We start from the raw sequence: 16,468 nt of genomic DNA on the forward strand, positions 1-16,468 counted from the left end.
TCATCGACATAGAGAGCGGTGAGACACACTACCCTGGGGCACACCTTCGTATTGCTGAAAAGAGGCAGAGAGAGCGGTACCAAGGCGCACCCGAAAGGAACGACGAGAGAGGAAGCCGCGGAGAAAGAGAGGGAGACGACCACGAAGTCCAAAAGAATGAAGTTGAGATAGAATATGATACCGCCAAGTGGTGTCGTAAGCCTTCTCCAGGTCAAAAAGGACGGCAACAACGGAGGTCTTCGCAGCAAAAGCAGTACGAATATAGACCTCCAAGTTCACCAGGACATCTGTCGTGCTACGGCACTTGCGGAAACCAAATTGAGAACGGGAGAGGAGGTGATGGTGTTCCAGGAACCACATCAGACGAACGTTAACCATACGTTCAAAGAGTTTGCAGACACAACTTGTGAGAGCAATAGGGCGAAAGTCCTAAGGGGAAGTACTCAGAGACACCGGTTTGCGAACAGGGAGGACAACAGCATCGAGCCAGTCCTCAGGGACTGACGACGACTCCCAGATCCGATTATACAGACTCGGTAAATACTGAGACGTGCACGGAGGGAGATGGCGAAGCATCTCATAATGAATACCATCGGAGCCCGCCGCCGTAGAACCGCAGAGGGCCAGGGCAGAACGAAGTTCAGAGAGAGAGAAGGGATCATTATAGGGAAGCTGAAGACGAGTGCAGAAATCTAAAGGACGAGACTCAGGACAGGTTTACGAAGAAGGAAAGATTGGGGAAGATGAAGACCAGAGCTAACAGAAGAAAAGTGGGAACCCAGTACGGAAGCGACCTGCAACGGGTCCGCCACAAGAGTATCATGGAGGTGAAGGACCGGTGAAACATCGGGAACGAACATACCCGCTATCTTGCGGATACGCTTCCAGATCTGGGCCAGAGGAGTTTCAGACGTAATTGTTGAGACATAAGATGCCCAACATTCACGTTTAGCCGTTCGGATGGCCCTACGGGCCACCGCACTCGCTTTCCGAAAGAAAAGAAAAGAATCGGTCGTCTGCCTACGGCAGTGCCTCTTCCAGGCTGCACGCTTACAGCGGACAGCCCGAGCACAGTCCGCATTCCACGGGGGAACGCACTTCCGTGGACCCCGGGAGGAAGAGCGAGGAATAGAGCGGAGGGCAGCGTTGAAGACAGTGTCATGAAAAAGGAGGAGAGCGCGAGAGAGAGGCAGAAGGGAGAGGTCAGAGAGAGCAGCACTGAGGGTAAATAGGGTCCAGTCCGCCTTAGCAAACTGCCACCTAGGGAAAGAGAGGGAAGGGCGAAAAGAGAAAAAGGAAACAAGGATGGGGAAATGATCACTTCCATGGAGGTCATCAAGAACCTGCCACGTGAAATCTAAGTAAAGAGAAGAAGAGCAGAGAGAAAGATCAAGACAAGAAAGGGTGTGAGTCTGAGACTCCAAATGAGTGGGCTCACCAGAATTCAGAAGAGACAAGGAAGAAGAGAGGAGAAACGTCTCAAGAAGGCGACCCCGGGTATTCGTCAGGACGTCACCCCAAAGAGAATGACGACAATTGAAGTCACCCTGCAGGAGCACAGGCTCCGGTAAGGAGTCTAGGAGGTGTTTCAAATCAAGAAGAGAAAGCAGGACACTCGGGGGGAGATAAATGGAACAAACTGTGTACCATTTCCCCACAAAGATACGAGCATCAGAACAATGGAGAGGCAAAGGAAAAAGTAAAGGAACAACGGGAACATCAGCATGAATCAGGAGAGCAGAAGAATTAGAAGCCCCCGCAACGGCTGGGGGGGGGGGGAAGAATAGCCACGAAAACGACCAGGACGAGCACCAAGCATCGGCTCCTGGAGACAGACACAAAGGGGCGAAAACCGCGAAATCAGAAGTTGGAGTTCGAGGAAATTGGCGTAATAACCTCGAACGTTCCATTGAAGAATGGACACCGACGAGAAGAGAATGGACAAAAACAGAGAACAAGGAAGAAACAAAGGCGAAAGAGCAACAGAGCACGTTAAAGAATATCAGGGTCGGGATCAGGGTGAGCAAAGTCAGGGTTAGGGTTTATGGGTAAACTGAGCAAAGATGGAGGGAAGGAAACGGGAGAAGACATCAGAGGTGGGCGGGCGGGGTCCGGAGGAGGAGGAAGAGGAGGAAACAACGGTGAGGAGCAGTCAAGGACAGCAGCAGGAAGAGGAGGGGTAGAAAGAGGGGAGCGCACCCCAGCAAGAGCAGCAACCGAAATGGAAGCAGGGACCAAAGAAACCTCCATAGCAGGAACAGGGGGCGCAACCACCGAAACAGGAGGGGAAGGAGCAACAGAGCCAGAAGTAGGAGCCAAGGAAGAAAGTGAAGCCTTCTTACCCGCCGGGGAGGAGGAAGGAGAGGAGCCAGGCTTACGCTTCTGACTTAAAGAGACCAGTGTCCCAGCAACTACGTACCGGGCAACGGATTCCAGTGTCTCAACAGGAGAAGCTGAACGAGAGCACACATGACGGCTGTTAGGAGAGCGATGAACATCCGCCCGTACCGACAGGCGGTGGGGAGAGTCAATAGATGGAGGAAGAGGATGGGAAGGAGGATCGGAGGGGGACGAGGAAGAAGACACAGGAGACACGACAGACCGGGTAGAAAGAAGGGGAACCCCAGACAGAGGACCAGGAGGGGGACCCTTCGGGACAGAACACAAAGGAACAGAGGAGGGGCAGTGGGTGTATCAGGGTCCAAGGCCCGGAAACGGTTGTGAGTCTGAGGAAGGAGGGAAGGACGAGGAGAGGAAGAGCGCAACACGCGAGCATAAGGCGGGAGCCGGCGAACCTGGAGCCTCGCCTCAGGAAAAGATAAACGCTCCCGGTGCTTCAAGTTGAGGACGGCTGCCTCAAGCTTGTAATGGACACACGCACGGGAGAAGGTAGGATGGGCCTCACCACAGTTGAGGCAGCGAGCTTGGGGAGAAGTGCACTCCGACTTAGAGTGACCTTCGCTACCACACAAAGGACAGAGAGAGACAGTCCCAGAGAGAGACAGAGAGCAGCGGAGGGCACCATGCCCAAACCTCCAGCACTTGTTACAGAGCCGAGGAGAAGGAATATACTCCTGGACAGAGCACCTGGCACCAGCAAGAATGACAGAGGGCGGAAGGGTCCTACCATCAAAGGTGATCTTCACAACGCAAAGGGGTTGACGGCGACGACCACGAGAGGGACGAGTAAACGAGTCAACCTGGAGGACAGAATGGCCCTGGGCATCAAGGATATGCCGAATATCATCGTGGCAATCCTGCAGATTCCGAACACCGGTTGCAACATGGGGTGGGGGGAGAATAGTGCCAACACTGGAATTCATCTGAACATTCTTAGAGACCAGAACAGGGGTCTCGCCAAGGCAAGATAAGGCAGCCAAGCGGGAAGCAGCATCCTGAGAAGGAGCACCAACGACACGTGTACCGAGACGAGTGGGGTTGAAAGTAACAGACGCATCCACGGAATCTACAACATGCTGATGGAGGGAGAAAACGTCAGGAGGCGCAGAATCAATAGGGAGGAGATCAAAGTATTTGGCCGATGAAGCAGGACCAAACAAGGCCTGATACGCATCAGCACGGGGAGGAATCAAGCGAGTGCGGTTGGGGCGCGAACGGCGTTGAGAACCCCAAGAGAGGGGTCAAAAGGCGCAGTAGTCACAACGAAAGACTTAGCCACACCAGGGGACGAAGTGGTCACCACCGGGGGCTGGAGGCTCGACCCAACCACAGAGGAGGGAGGGGAGCTGGGGGAAGAAGTCAGGACGGTCAAAGGAGGAGCAAGGTCGGGGCCCAACGCAGCGGGAGCTACAGAGCCTGGTCTTCCAATACAGGCCGACTCGGGGGTTGGTCGCCCACCCCACGAGCCTGAGAGGGTACAACGGAAACATTCAACGACATAGAGACGAAAAGTGACAAATTCATCCACGAATGTGCCCCCATACCCACCATGGAGCCACAATTAGAGGCAGGACACCCAACAGGAAGCTATCGTCGATCATGCCGGGGCCCCCTAGGGGTGCGTCGTGAGTATACGCCCCACAAACGCCACCTTAAGAACCGTCAGTCCGTCGAGATCGGGTTCAGCGACGAAAGGGGGATTGACAATAAAAGGTTCCCCTTGCTCGAGACGTTGGGTACTACAGTTCTATGGGTGCAAGAGTATGCCTCCTCAAGCACCCAGGCGTCAAAATAGAAGAAGTCCAAAGAAATAATCCAAAACAAGCAAAAGGTCGGCAGGAAACGACCAGAAGATAGGGAAAGAGGGGGGAGAAAAACGAAACATAAGGAAAAGGAAAAGCGATCCAGCACAATTGGAAAAGACAGCAGCAGGAGTGCAAGGCCAGAAATGGACAGAGGACTGCCCAACGGAGCATTACACTCCGGCAGCCGTCCACCAAGCCCCCTCACGACGCCAACGGGCCGGATGGGGAGGAGGGGATATTTTGAATACTGCAGGGAATTTTGGAACAAATGTGACCAAATGCCGTTTCAGTACTTTGCATATGTTGGGTATAAAAAAGTCGCAATTTCAAACTGCGAATCCGTGCAGAGAGCCAGAATTTGGCTCCAAAATATGGCTCAGGCCTCGAAATTGGGATATTTGGGATATTTCGAAAACTGCAGGGGAGTTTGTGCAAAATGTGACTCACTGCCGCTTTTAGGACTTGGCATATGTTGGGTATAAAAAGTCGTAATATCAAACTGCGAATACGTGCATAGAGCCAGAATTTGGCTCCAAAATATGGCTCAGGTCTCGAAATTGGGAAGTTTGGGATATTTTGAAAACTGCAGGGGAGTTTGTGCCAAATGTGACTCATTGCCGCTTTCAGGACTTGGCATATGTTGGGTATAAAAAGTCGTAATATCAAACTGCGAATACGTGCAGAGAGCCAGAATTTGGCTCCAAAATATGGCTCAGGCTTCGATATTGGGATATTTGGAATATTTTGAAAACTGCAGGGAGGTCTGGGACAAATGTGACCAAACGCCGCATTCAGTGCATGGCATATGTAGGGTATAAAAAAGTCGCAATTTCAAACTGCGAATACGTGCAGAGAGCCAGAATTTGTCTCCAAAATATGGCTCAGGCCTCGAAATTGGGATATTTCGAAAACTGCAGGGGAGTTTGTGCAAAATGTGACTCACTGCCGCTTTCAGGACTTGGCATATGTTGGGTATAAAAAGTCATAATATCAAACTGCGAATACATGTAGAGAGCCAGAATTTGGCTCCAAAATATGGCTCAGGCCTCAATACTGGGATGTTTGGGATATTTTGAAAACTGCAAGGGAGTTTGTGCAAAATGTGACCAAACGGCGCTTTCAGTACTTTGCATATGTTGGGTATAAAAAGTCGTAATATCAATCTGCGAATACGTGCAGAAAGCCAGAATTTGGCTCCAAAATATGGCTCAGGCTTCGATATTGGGATGTTTGGGATATTTTGAAAACTGCAGGGGGGATTGGGACAAATGTGACCAAATGCCGCTTTCAGCACTTGGCATATTTTGGGTATAAAAAGTCGTAATATCAAACTGCGAATACGTGCCTAGAGCCAGAATTTGGCTCCAAAATATGGCGTCCATTAGGGAGGCTCCGGCCTCCCTCGATGCTGTGAGCCCCTGGATAGCTGCAGTGAGCACACCCTGGCCCAAAAAAGCCAGCTGAATTCAAAGATGAGCTCCAGGCGAGGTGTGGAAAGAAATTCCAGCCAGGAGCGTTAAAACTGCGCGCCAAGATGGCTGACCTTTGGGCGGGAATCTCTTCCACAACGAAATCTTTTATTGTAGAGCTGTTGACAACATACTTTCATCTCAACTTAAGTTTTCGCCACGCATAATTTTTCCTATTTGGAAAATACATTATCATCTTCACTATAAATGACTACTATAGCGTGTCATTTCTGCTCACACTCATCTCTAAATAAAATGATTACAAATACTTCCCAAGACATAAACTGCCTCATCCAGCCCGCCTCTTCCCTCATTTTAAATCCACAAACCCACCAACAATCCTCCAACTTCATGGGAAGGTCAAGCTTCCCATGACCTTGGAGTCATTGTATATGGGTTTGTGGATGACCTGACCTAGCAGTTTATGCCTTTGGGGAGATCTCCCCCTCCCTTGGCATATGCATTAATGATATATAATGCATATGCCAGCTAGTCCAAGTCTATTCTTAAGATAATTCTCCTATCTCTCAATTTATTCTTTACCTACTCTTCACAGCAAGTCTTTGTCACCCACATTGAACAATATTCTAAGTCTTCACTACCCCAAAACTTGCCTCGCCACCCAGCTTTTACCTTATCATACATCTTTGCTACCCATCATTTGGTTTGTATTAAACATTCAAGGTTAAATGCTTGCCCTTGATCACCTAGCAGCAATTGAGGATACAGATGTAAGCTGATTGGAGAGTCGCGTTCTGAGTGTAAACTAGTAGAACGTAAGTCAAGAAACTGCAGATGGCCTATTGTCCTGCACGTGGCACTTCCTATTTATATCCACCTACACTCATTCATATACGTCTAACCTAAGCTTCAACCAATCAAAGATTCCTATGCCTATTATGATCCAGTAATATGGATCCAGTGATCCAGTAGTATGATCCACAATCGATTTGAGAATGGTCCAGGACGGACCAAAACGTCGTTGTCCCTTCACCTTCTAGTGTGTGGTCTGGTCAACATACTTCAGCCACGTTATTGTGACTCGTCGTCTGCACATGATCCAGTAATTTGTTCCACAAATCCACAACCCAGTTACCAAACCAGTATTTACCCAGGTATTTCCTAAATCTGAACTTATCTTCCTTTAAAGCCTTATCAATAGCTTCCTTGTTATGCCCATTCATCTACTTGTACACTTCAATCATGTTACGTTAAGGTTTTTCCAACATCTCTTCATACGGAAGCTTTCTAATTTGCGGGATTAACTTTGTCATCCTAAGTGACGTGTTCTAGTGAATTATGTCCATTCTTTAGCATGGCGATCAAAACTGAATGGCATAATCTAAATGGGACCTAAAAACAATACGTTAATAAACCCAGCCGACTTATTGCTAACTCTTCTATAAATAAATCTATGGGAAAGAAAAGCTCTCAGCCTGTTAACAAGAGTGTACAAATCCACAAGGGCCGGGACGAGGATTCAAACCTGCATCCGAGAGCATCCCAGACGCTGCCGTAATCGACTGAGCTACGACATGGTCAAAAGGAGTTGAAACCGAAGTTCTACTGAACTTACTGGATCCTGCAGCCTCTCCAAGGCAGAAACCAGTGTTAGTGTAACAAGAATGTGAAGTTTTCTACGTCCATCTAGTTCCACCCGCTCCTCCCCAGAACTAGTTGTTAACTTTACCTTGACTCCTCTGATCCAATACTTGTCCACACGTGCCACACTCCAGAAAAAATATTTTTTACATATATTAAGGGCAAGTATAAGTAGTTATCAAAAGAATGCACCAAACCAGTTAGACTATGTAGCACCAGGGTAAGTATAAACAGTTTATTTCAAATACAATCGAGTAGGAAAATACAATTATGAATTTCAAGAACACTGGAACCAATCACTGGAAAGGGTGAAATTGCAATGGAGATTAATTACAGATTGTATCAACAATAGCGAGTAGGCAAGACTGATAAGACTGCAATAGCCTAACGGAATACATTTTTGTCTCCGACTCATGAAGCTATGGTTAAGCATCAATGTTCTTTTAAAGTTACATAGAAACACATTACCTTATTAGGGTTTTCCACTAAAACAAACCTTTAGATAACCTTAGTTAAAAGTACTGTGTATTATTAATTTATTTAGCTGTGTATTGGCCTAAATTATATAAATAACATGTTTAAAACCTATATGTACAGTATATGGTCACTGAGCACTAAACTAACGTTAGAAGCCTAGTGATTACATTGCCAAAAATGACCATTTACAGGTGAATTCATTTTACATCGCAGAGTAAACAAGATGCAAACAATTACCATCTTCCATCTATTAGATAAACAATTATCTAGTCGTCCCTTCACTTTCTAGTGTGTGGTTTGGGCAACATATTTCAGCCCCCGTTATTGTGACTCCTCGTCTGCAATTATCTTCCCCATTTATCTGCACAATTGCTATCCTGATATGACCACTCCATCGCCCTAGTCGTTAACACTAAACAATCTAGGGCGACTTGTTGCTAAACATTATATGCCACCTTTACCTTAGCTACAAGACACCGTGTACATATTATGAAACTACCTTTAATGTCATAATGCAGCAGTTTGCGCGCTCAAAATACAGATTGACAAACTCCTCAGGAACCGTAGGGGAACCTTTGACAAACCGCCGGCTTCCTGTTGCCGTAGAGGGCACAATGGAGAAATGGTGGCCCTCTGGTAAATTTAAGTCAATATTACCTAGGAGTTATGATGTACCAGCCATTAAACATCTGGGATTCACAGTTAATATGAAAACAATCCTTAAGAATAATTAAACGAATCATTGAGTTAAACGAACAACATTGAATATTGAACTGTACGAGTCTCTTGTGGCCCCATCTGGCCTACTGTGTCCTAATATGGAAACCTCACTTCAAAAACACATCAATGATTTTCCGCTTTGGAGAAAGTTCAAGACAGCAATAACAATCATGCCAGAACTTGTTCCACTGTCACTACCTCGAATCTTTGAAGGACTAACACTATAAATGTTTAAATTGTTATAGATTTTGATAGATTAGCCTATAAATTTTCCTAGAAATTACCTACTTAATATTATCTGTTAGATTAAGGACCTGGCCGAAGTGCTATGCGTACTAGTGGCTTTACAAGAATGTAAACACATAGTGCTATGTACTCCTTGTCACCTGTCCTCTTAAAAATAGCGTCGCTTTTGGCCGTTTACCCGTATGGCCGAATATGGACGTAAATTGAAAATGAAAACAAAATGAAAATAAATTTGGGATTTTTTTTTCAACAACAATAAGTTAAGGGTCCTCTGGTAGGTTAGGTGGGCAGGAAATTCTCATAAACTTTCAAAACATTATGAAAAATGTTAATGGAAAGAATCCTCTTCTAAGCTTGCCGAGTAAGCCGGACGACTCACAGAAAACGGTACAGTGCGTCACTTTTGTGAGTCGATTTCATTTCAAATTACGTCCAAATTTGGCCATAGTGCCGCGCATACCAGCCAAAAGGGACGTTAGTTTTAAGAGGACGGGTTGATCAGAAACCCAATATAACTGGTAGGTATGTAAATAAATAAATAACAGCCGAGGCCTTTGTAATACTGACCAAGTTGGAGGTCATTAATACAGACCACTTCTCTAAAATGTCATATTTGACACAGACAGGCTGGACAACAGCTTCAAGCTCAACAAGCCACAATGTAACACAGAAAATAGGTGTTGTTTCCCCCATAGGATTATTAACCCATGAACCCGCTTAACCACTCAAGTCGTAAATGCCGAGTCATTCCTCTTGTTCACAATATACACACGACCAATCCTCAATAAATTAAGGGGGGGGGGGGAGTAGGAAGGCTGACCTTTGACAAGGCGCCGCCGTCTTGTCCCCGTCGAGGCCACTGTAGATGGTGGCCCTTAGGTCAATTCATCATAGGAGCCCTTCTCCTTCCATCATTCTGAATCATGCTCATCATACTAACCTGCACCCCCTCTATCCCCCCCCCCCCTCCACCATCTTCACACAATCTGTGGCCAACATTTTTCGTTTCATTCAGATTTTCATCAAAATATGTCGAAGATTTCTCTTTGGGTTGTTTTAAGGGGCCTGACAGCCGAGTGGACAGCGCTTCGGATTCGTAATCCTGAGGTTCCGGGTTCGATCCCCGGTGGAGGCTGAAACAAATGGGCACTTTCTTTCACCCTGATGACCCTGTTTACCTATCAGTAAATAAGTACCTGGGAGTTAGACAGCTGCTATGGGCTGCTTCCTGGGGATGTGTAAGAAAAAGAAGGCCTGGTTGAGGACCGGGCCGCGGGGGACGCTAAGCCCCGAAATCATCTCAAGATAACCTTAAGATTGCTGGCTAACTACTGGCATGGCTATTAAGGCCACCACAAGCGCCCTAATGACTTAACTAGCGGGTACACCTATGGCTGCCACCTGACAGTCACCTCTATATTTTGTCTAAATACATATAATATACAAAATAATAACGAATAACAACATGAAGTACACACCCCGAACAATCCTTTCTATATTATGATTGATTAATGATATCTGTAACACATTTATTTTTTGCTCACTGGTAATCAACGTGACCCTTGCCAGGCGGCGGCTGGTCGACAAATGAGCCACACGTTAAGAAGTGGGACTCCCAGACGCGCCACTCACCCTTACTTCACTATAATATCCAAAGTTTCAACCTCTAATACAGTTAAGCATCTGACCACCAGAGGCGCTAATGCTCCCCTATTATTACGCCATCCATATAATGATTGTTCTCATTATTCATTGTTGCAGCAACGTGTAAATACATTCATGTTCTGTAGTGACAGTGTCAGACCTCGAAGGAAGAATTGAAACACCCTTCTGAAGATGTATTATTAAATATGAAAATACTTAAGGAAATTCCTGTTTCAATTCTTCCTTCGTGGTCTGACACTGTCACATTTTCATCACGTGTTAATTGTCGTGATTTACACGCAGATTTTGTAGTGTATATACGACAACTTCAGGAAAGTAATGAGTAGCGGATTTAGTCTAAACAATAATATATGCGTTTTGTTTTAGTGCCAAATTATCTGGCAAATATACATTTGGAGATGTAGCTCAATCCTTCCTGTAGCCCAATCTTTCCTATAGCCCAATCCTTCCTGTAGCCCAATCCTTCCTGTAGACCAATCCTTCCTGTAGCCCAATCCTTCCTGTTGCCCAATCCTTCCTTCCAAATCCGATTTGTAATATAATATTATTGGAGGTGTTGTGGTTTCTGTTCTAGGTTCAGGATTGTACCTGGTCCAGGTGTCATCTTATGTCGCGTTTATTTCTTTGTTGCTATATCCATTGTTCACCAACACTTCAGTTAACTTTCAAACTCCCTACTCACGTTGCTCCATTCTGAGCAGTGGGTAAGGGCTCGACGAATATAAGTGTTTAGAACAATGGCTTTGTGTCTTTGGGAGCACTCACTCCTACTGTTTAGGCATAATCCTATGTTTGTAGGCTTAGTATATACGCTACTGCTTAGAGATGCTCCTGTTAAATTGTGTGTTTATTTGTCTACTTATACTGAATCCTTTTAAAGTGTGTCCTTATCTGTCATTTGCATCAAACCTCATCCCTCCCACTTACCTGTTTGGCAGTGAGTTCTTCGGAGGTAAGCGACACATATAAGTTCGATCAGGAAAAACAACAGAGTAGCCAACACCATCCGCAGACTTAGACCCATCAGTGAAGACAGAAACGGTGCGGGAGTGAGAAGAAAAGTGCTCAAGGAAAAGGCGTTTTAGAACCTTAGGAGGGGTAAAAGCTTTAGTGATACGGGTCAAGGATGTACAAAACCGTGGAAGAGGGACTCTCCACGGGGGCAAAGAAGGAACAAAACGAGGAGAAACATTGGAAATACGAACGGAAAGAGAGTCCTGTAGGCGAGATAACCGGACAGAAAGAGGGAGGTGGTGAAGAGGAACAGGAACCGCAGGAGGGGTAAAAGTTAAAGCACGACAGAGGCGAGAGGAAGGATGTTATAAGGACCGCGCAAGATAGCGAAGACAGTAGCGATCACGGCGGTCTTGGAGAGACAGGAAGCCAGTGTCAACGTACAAGCTAAGGACGGGAGTCGAACGATAGACACCAGAACTGAGGCGCAACCCAGTATGGTGCAAAGCATCAAGACAGCGAAGAGTAGAAGGAGAAGCAGACGAGTAAGCAGGGCAACCATAATCGAGCTTAGACAGGACGAGAGAGGAATGTAAAGCAAGGAGAGTGCGTCTATCTGCCCCCCAAGAAGTATGGGACAAGACACGAAGGAGGGTAAGGGCCTTAGAGCACTCAACACGGAGGAAAGAGATATGGGGAGACCAAGACAAACGAGTGTCAAGGAATAACCCCAAAAGCTTCGCGGAATCTTTGTACTCAAGAGGACGACCATAAAGTGACAAAAGGGGAACGAAGAACGACCCGTTTCCGCGTAAAAGTCATGGCACAAGTCTTAGAAGTAGAGAACTTGAAGCCATGATCGGTGGCCCAAGACGACACGGCATCAATTGCAAGTTGAAGCCGGAGCTGAAGGAGAGGCGAATCATCACCATGACAGCAAAGGGTAAGATCATCGACATAGAGAGCGGTGAGACACACTACCCTGGGGCACACCTTCGTATTGCTGAAAAGAGGCAGAGAGAGCGGTACCAAGGCGCACCCGAAAGGAACGACGAGAGAGGAAGCCGCGGAGAAAGAAAGGGAGACGACCACGAAGTCCAAAAGAATGAAGTTGAGATAGAATATGATACCGCCAAGTGGTGTCGTAAGCCTTCTCCAGGTCAAAAAGGACGGCAACAACGGAGGTCTTCGCAGCAAAAGCAGTGCGAATATAGACCTCCAAGTTCACCAGGACGTCTGTCGTGCTGCGGCACTTGCGGAAACCAAATTGAGAACGGGAGAGGAGGTGATGGTGTTCCAGGAACCACATCAGACGAACGTTAACCATACGTTCAAAGAGTTTGCAGACACAACTTGTGAGAGCAATAGGGCGAAAGTCCTTAGGGGAAGTACTCAGAGACACCGGTTTGCGAACAGGGAGGACAACAGCATCGAGCCAGTCCTCAGGGACTGACGACGACTCCCAGATCCGATTATACAGACTCAGTAAATACTGAGACGTGCACGGAGGGAGATGGCGAAGCATCTCATAATGAATACCATCGGAGCCCGCCGCCGTAGAACCGCAGAGGGCCAGGGCAGAACGAAGTTCAGAGAGAGAGAAGGGATCATTATAGGGAAGCTGAAGACGAGTGCAGAAATCTAAAGGACGAGACTCAGGACAGGTTTACGAAGAAGGAAAGATTGGGGAAGATGAAGACCAGAGCTAACAGAAGAAAAGTGGGAACCCAGTACGGAAGCGACCTGCAACGGGTCCGCCACAAGAGTATCATGGAGGTGAAGGACCGGTGAAACATCGGGAACGAACATACCCGCTATCTTGCGGATACGCTTCCAGATCTGGGCCAGAGGAGTTTCGGACGTAATTGTCGAGACATAAGATGCCCAACATTCACGTTTAGCCGTTCGGATGGCCCTACGGGCCACCGCACTCGCTTTCCGAAAGAAAAGAAAAGAATCGGTCGTCTGCCTACGGCAGTGCCTCTTCCAGGCTGCACGCTTACAGTGGACACCCCGAGCACAGTCCGCATTCCACGGGGGGAACGCACTTCCGTGGACCCCGGGAGGAAGAGCGAGGAATAGAGCGGAGGGCAGCGTTGTAGACAGTGTCATGAAAAAGGAGGAGAGCGCGAGAGAGAGGCAGAAGGGAGAGGTCAGAGAGAGCAGCACTGAGGGTAAATAGGGTCCAGTCCGCCTTAGCAAACTGCCACCTAGGGAAAGAGAGGGAAGGGCGAAAAGAGAAAAAGGAAACAAGGATGGGGAAATGATCACTTCCATGGAGGTCATCAAGAACCTGCCACGTGAAATCTAAGTAAAGAGAAGAAGAGCAGAGAGAAAGATCAAGACAAGAAAGGGTGTGAGTCCGAGACTCCAAATGAGTGGGCTCACCAGAATTCAGAAGAAACAAGGAAGAAGAGAGGAGAAACGGCTCAAGAAGGCGACCCCGGGTATTCGTCAGGACGTCACCCCAAAGAGAATGACGACAATTGAAGTCACCCTGCAGGAGCACAGGCTCCGGTAAGGAGTATAGGAGGTGTTTCAAATCAAGAAGAGAAAGCAGGACACTCGGGGGGAGATAAATGGAACAAACTGTGTACCATTTCCCCTCAAAGATACGAGCATCAGAACAATGGAGAGGCAAAGGAAAAAGTAAAGGAACAACGGGAACATCAGCACGAATCAAGAGAGCAGAAGAATTAGAAGCCCCCGCAACGGCTGGGGGGGGGGGGGGGAAGGAATAGCCACGAAAACGACCAGGACAAGCACCAAGCATCGGCTCCTGGAGACAGACACAAAGGGGCGAAAACCGCGAAATCAGAAGTTGGAGTTCGAGGAAATTGGCGTAATAACCTCGAACGTTCCATTGAAGAATGGACACCGACGAGAAGAGAATGGACAAAAACAGAGAACAAGGAAGAAACAAAGGCGAAAGAGCAACAGAGCACGTTAAAGAATATCAGGGTCGGGATCAGGGTGAGCAAAGTCAGGGTTAGGGTGTATGGGTAAACTGAGCAAAGATGGAGGGAAGGAAACGGGAGAACAGATCAGAGGTGGGCGGGCGGGGTCCGGAGGAGGAGGAAGAGGAGGAAACAACGGAGAGGAGCAGTCAAGGACAGCAGCAGGAAGAGGAGGGGTAGAAAGAGGGGAGCGCACCCCAGCCAGAGCAGCAACCGAAATGGAAGCAGGGGCCAAAGAAACCTCCATAGCAGGAACAGGGGGCGCAACCACCGAAACAGGAGGGGAAGGAGCAACAGAGCCAGAAGTAGGAGCCAAGGAAGAAAGTGAAGCCTTCTTACCCGCTGGGGAGGAGGAAGGAGAGGAGCCAGGCTTACGCTTCTGACTTAAAGAGACCGGTGTCCCAGCAACTACGTACCGGGCAACGGATTCCAGTGTCTCAACAGGAGAAGCTGAACGAGAGCACACACGACGGCCGTTAGGAGAGTGATGGACATCCGCCCGCACCGACAGGCGGTGGGGAGAGTCAATAGATGGAGGAAGAGGATGGGAAGGAGGATCGGAGGGGGACGAGGAAGAAGACACAGGAGACACGACAGACCGGGTAGAAAGAAGGGGAACCCCAGACAGAGGACCAGGAGGGGGACCCTTCGGGACAGAACACAAAGGAACAGAGGAGGGGCAGTGGGTGTATCAGGGTCCAAGGCCCGGAAACGGTTGTGAGTCTGAGGAAGGAGGGAAGGACGAGGAGAGGAAGAGCGCAACACGCGAGCATAAGGCGGGAGCCGGCGAACCTGGAGCCTCGCCTCAGGAAAAGATAAACGCTCCCGGTGCTTCAAGTTGAGGACGGCTGCCTCAAGCTTGTAATGGACACACGCACGGGAGAAGGTAGGATGGGCCTCACCACAGTTGAGGCAGCGAGCTTGGGGAGAAGTGCACTCCGACTTAGAGTGACCTTCGCTACCACACAAAGGACAGAGAGAGACAGTCCCGGAGCAGCGGAGGGCACCATGCCCAAACCTCCAGCACTTGTTACAGAGCCGAGGAGAAGGAATATACTCCTGGACAGAGCACCTGGCACCAGCAAGAATGACAGAGGGCGGAAGGGTCCTACCATCAAAGGTGATCTTCACAACGCGAAGGGGTTGACGGCGACGACCACGAGAGGGACGAGTAAACGAGTCAACCTGGAGGACAGAATGGCCCTGGGCATCAAGGATATGCCGAATATCATCGTGGCAATCCTGCAGATTCCGAACACCGGTTGCAACATGGGGTGGGGGGAGAATAGTGCCAACACTGGCATTCATCTGAACGTTCTAGGAGATCCGAACAGGGATCTCGCCAAGGCAAGATAAGGCAGCCAAGCGGGAAGCCGCATCCTGAGAAGGAGCAGCAACGACACGTGTACCGAGACGAGTGGGGTTGAAAGTAACAGACGCATCCACGGAATCTACAAGATGCCGATGGAGGGAGAAAACGTCAGGAGGCGCAGAATCAAGAGGGAGGAGATCAAAGTATTTGGCCGATGAAGCAGGACCAAACAAGGCCTGATACGCATCAGCACGGGGAGGAATCAAGCGAGTGCGGTTGGGGCGCGAACGGCGTTGAGAACCCCTAGAGAGAGAGGGGTCAAAAGGCGCAGTAGTCACAACGAAAGACTTAGCCACACCAGGGGACGAAGTGGTCACCACCGGGGGCTGGAGGCTCGACCCAACCACAGAGGAGGGAGGGGAGCTGGGGGAAGAAGTCAGGACGGTCAAAGGAGGAGCAAGGTCGGGGCCCAACGCAGCGGGAGCTACAGAGCCTGGTCTTCCAATACAGGCCGACTCGGGGGTTGGTCGCCCACCCCACGAGCCTGAGAGGGTACAACGGAAACATTCAACGACATAGAGACGAAAAGTGACAAATTCATCCACGAATGTGCCCCCATACCCACCATGGAGCCACAATTAGAGGCAGGACACCCAACAGGAAGCTATCGTCGATCATGCCGGGGACCCCTAGGGGTGCGTCGTGAGTATACGCCCCACAAACGCCACCTTAAGAACCGTCAGTCCGTCGAGATAGGGTTCAGCGACGAAAGGGGGATTGACAATAAAAGGTTCCCCTCGCTCGAGACGTTGGGTACTACAGTTCTATGGGTGCAAGAGTATGCCTCCTCAAGCACCCAGG

The sequence above is a fragment of the Procambarus clarkii genome, chromosome 55 (assembly GCF_040958095.1).
Source record: "Procambarus clarkii isolate CNS0578487 chromosome 55, FALCON_Pclarkii_2.0, whole genome shotgun sequence".
Taxonomy (NCBI): Eukaryota; Metazoa; Arthropoda; class Malacostraca; order Decapoda; family Cambaridae; genus Procambarus; species Procambarus clarkii.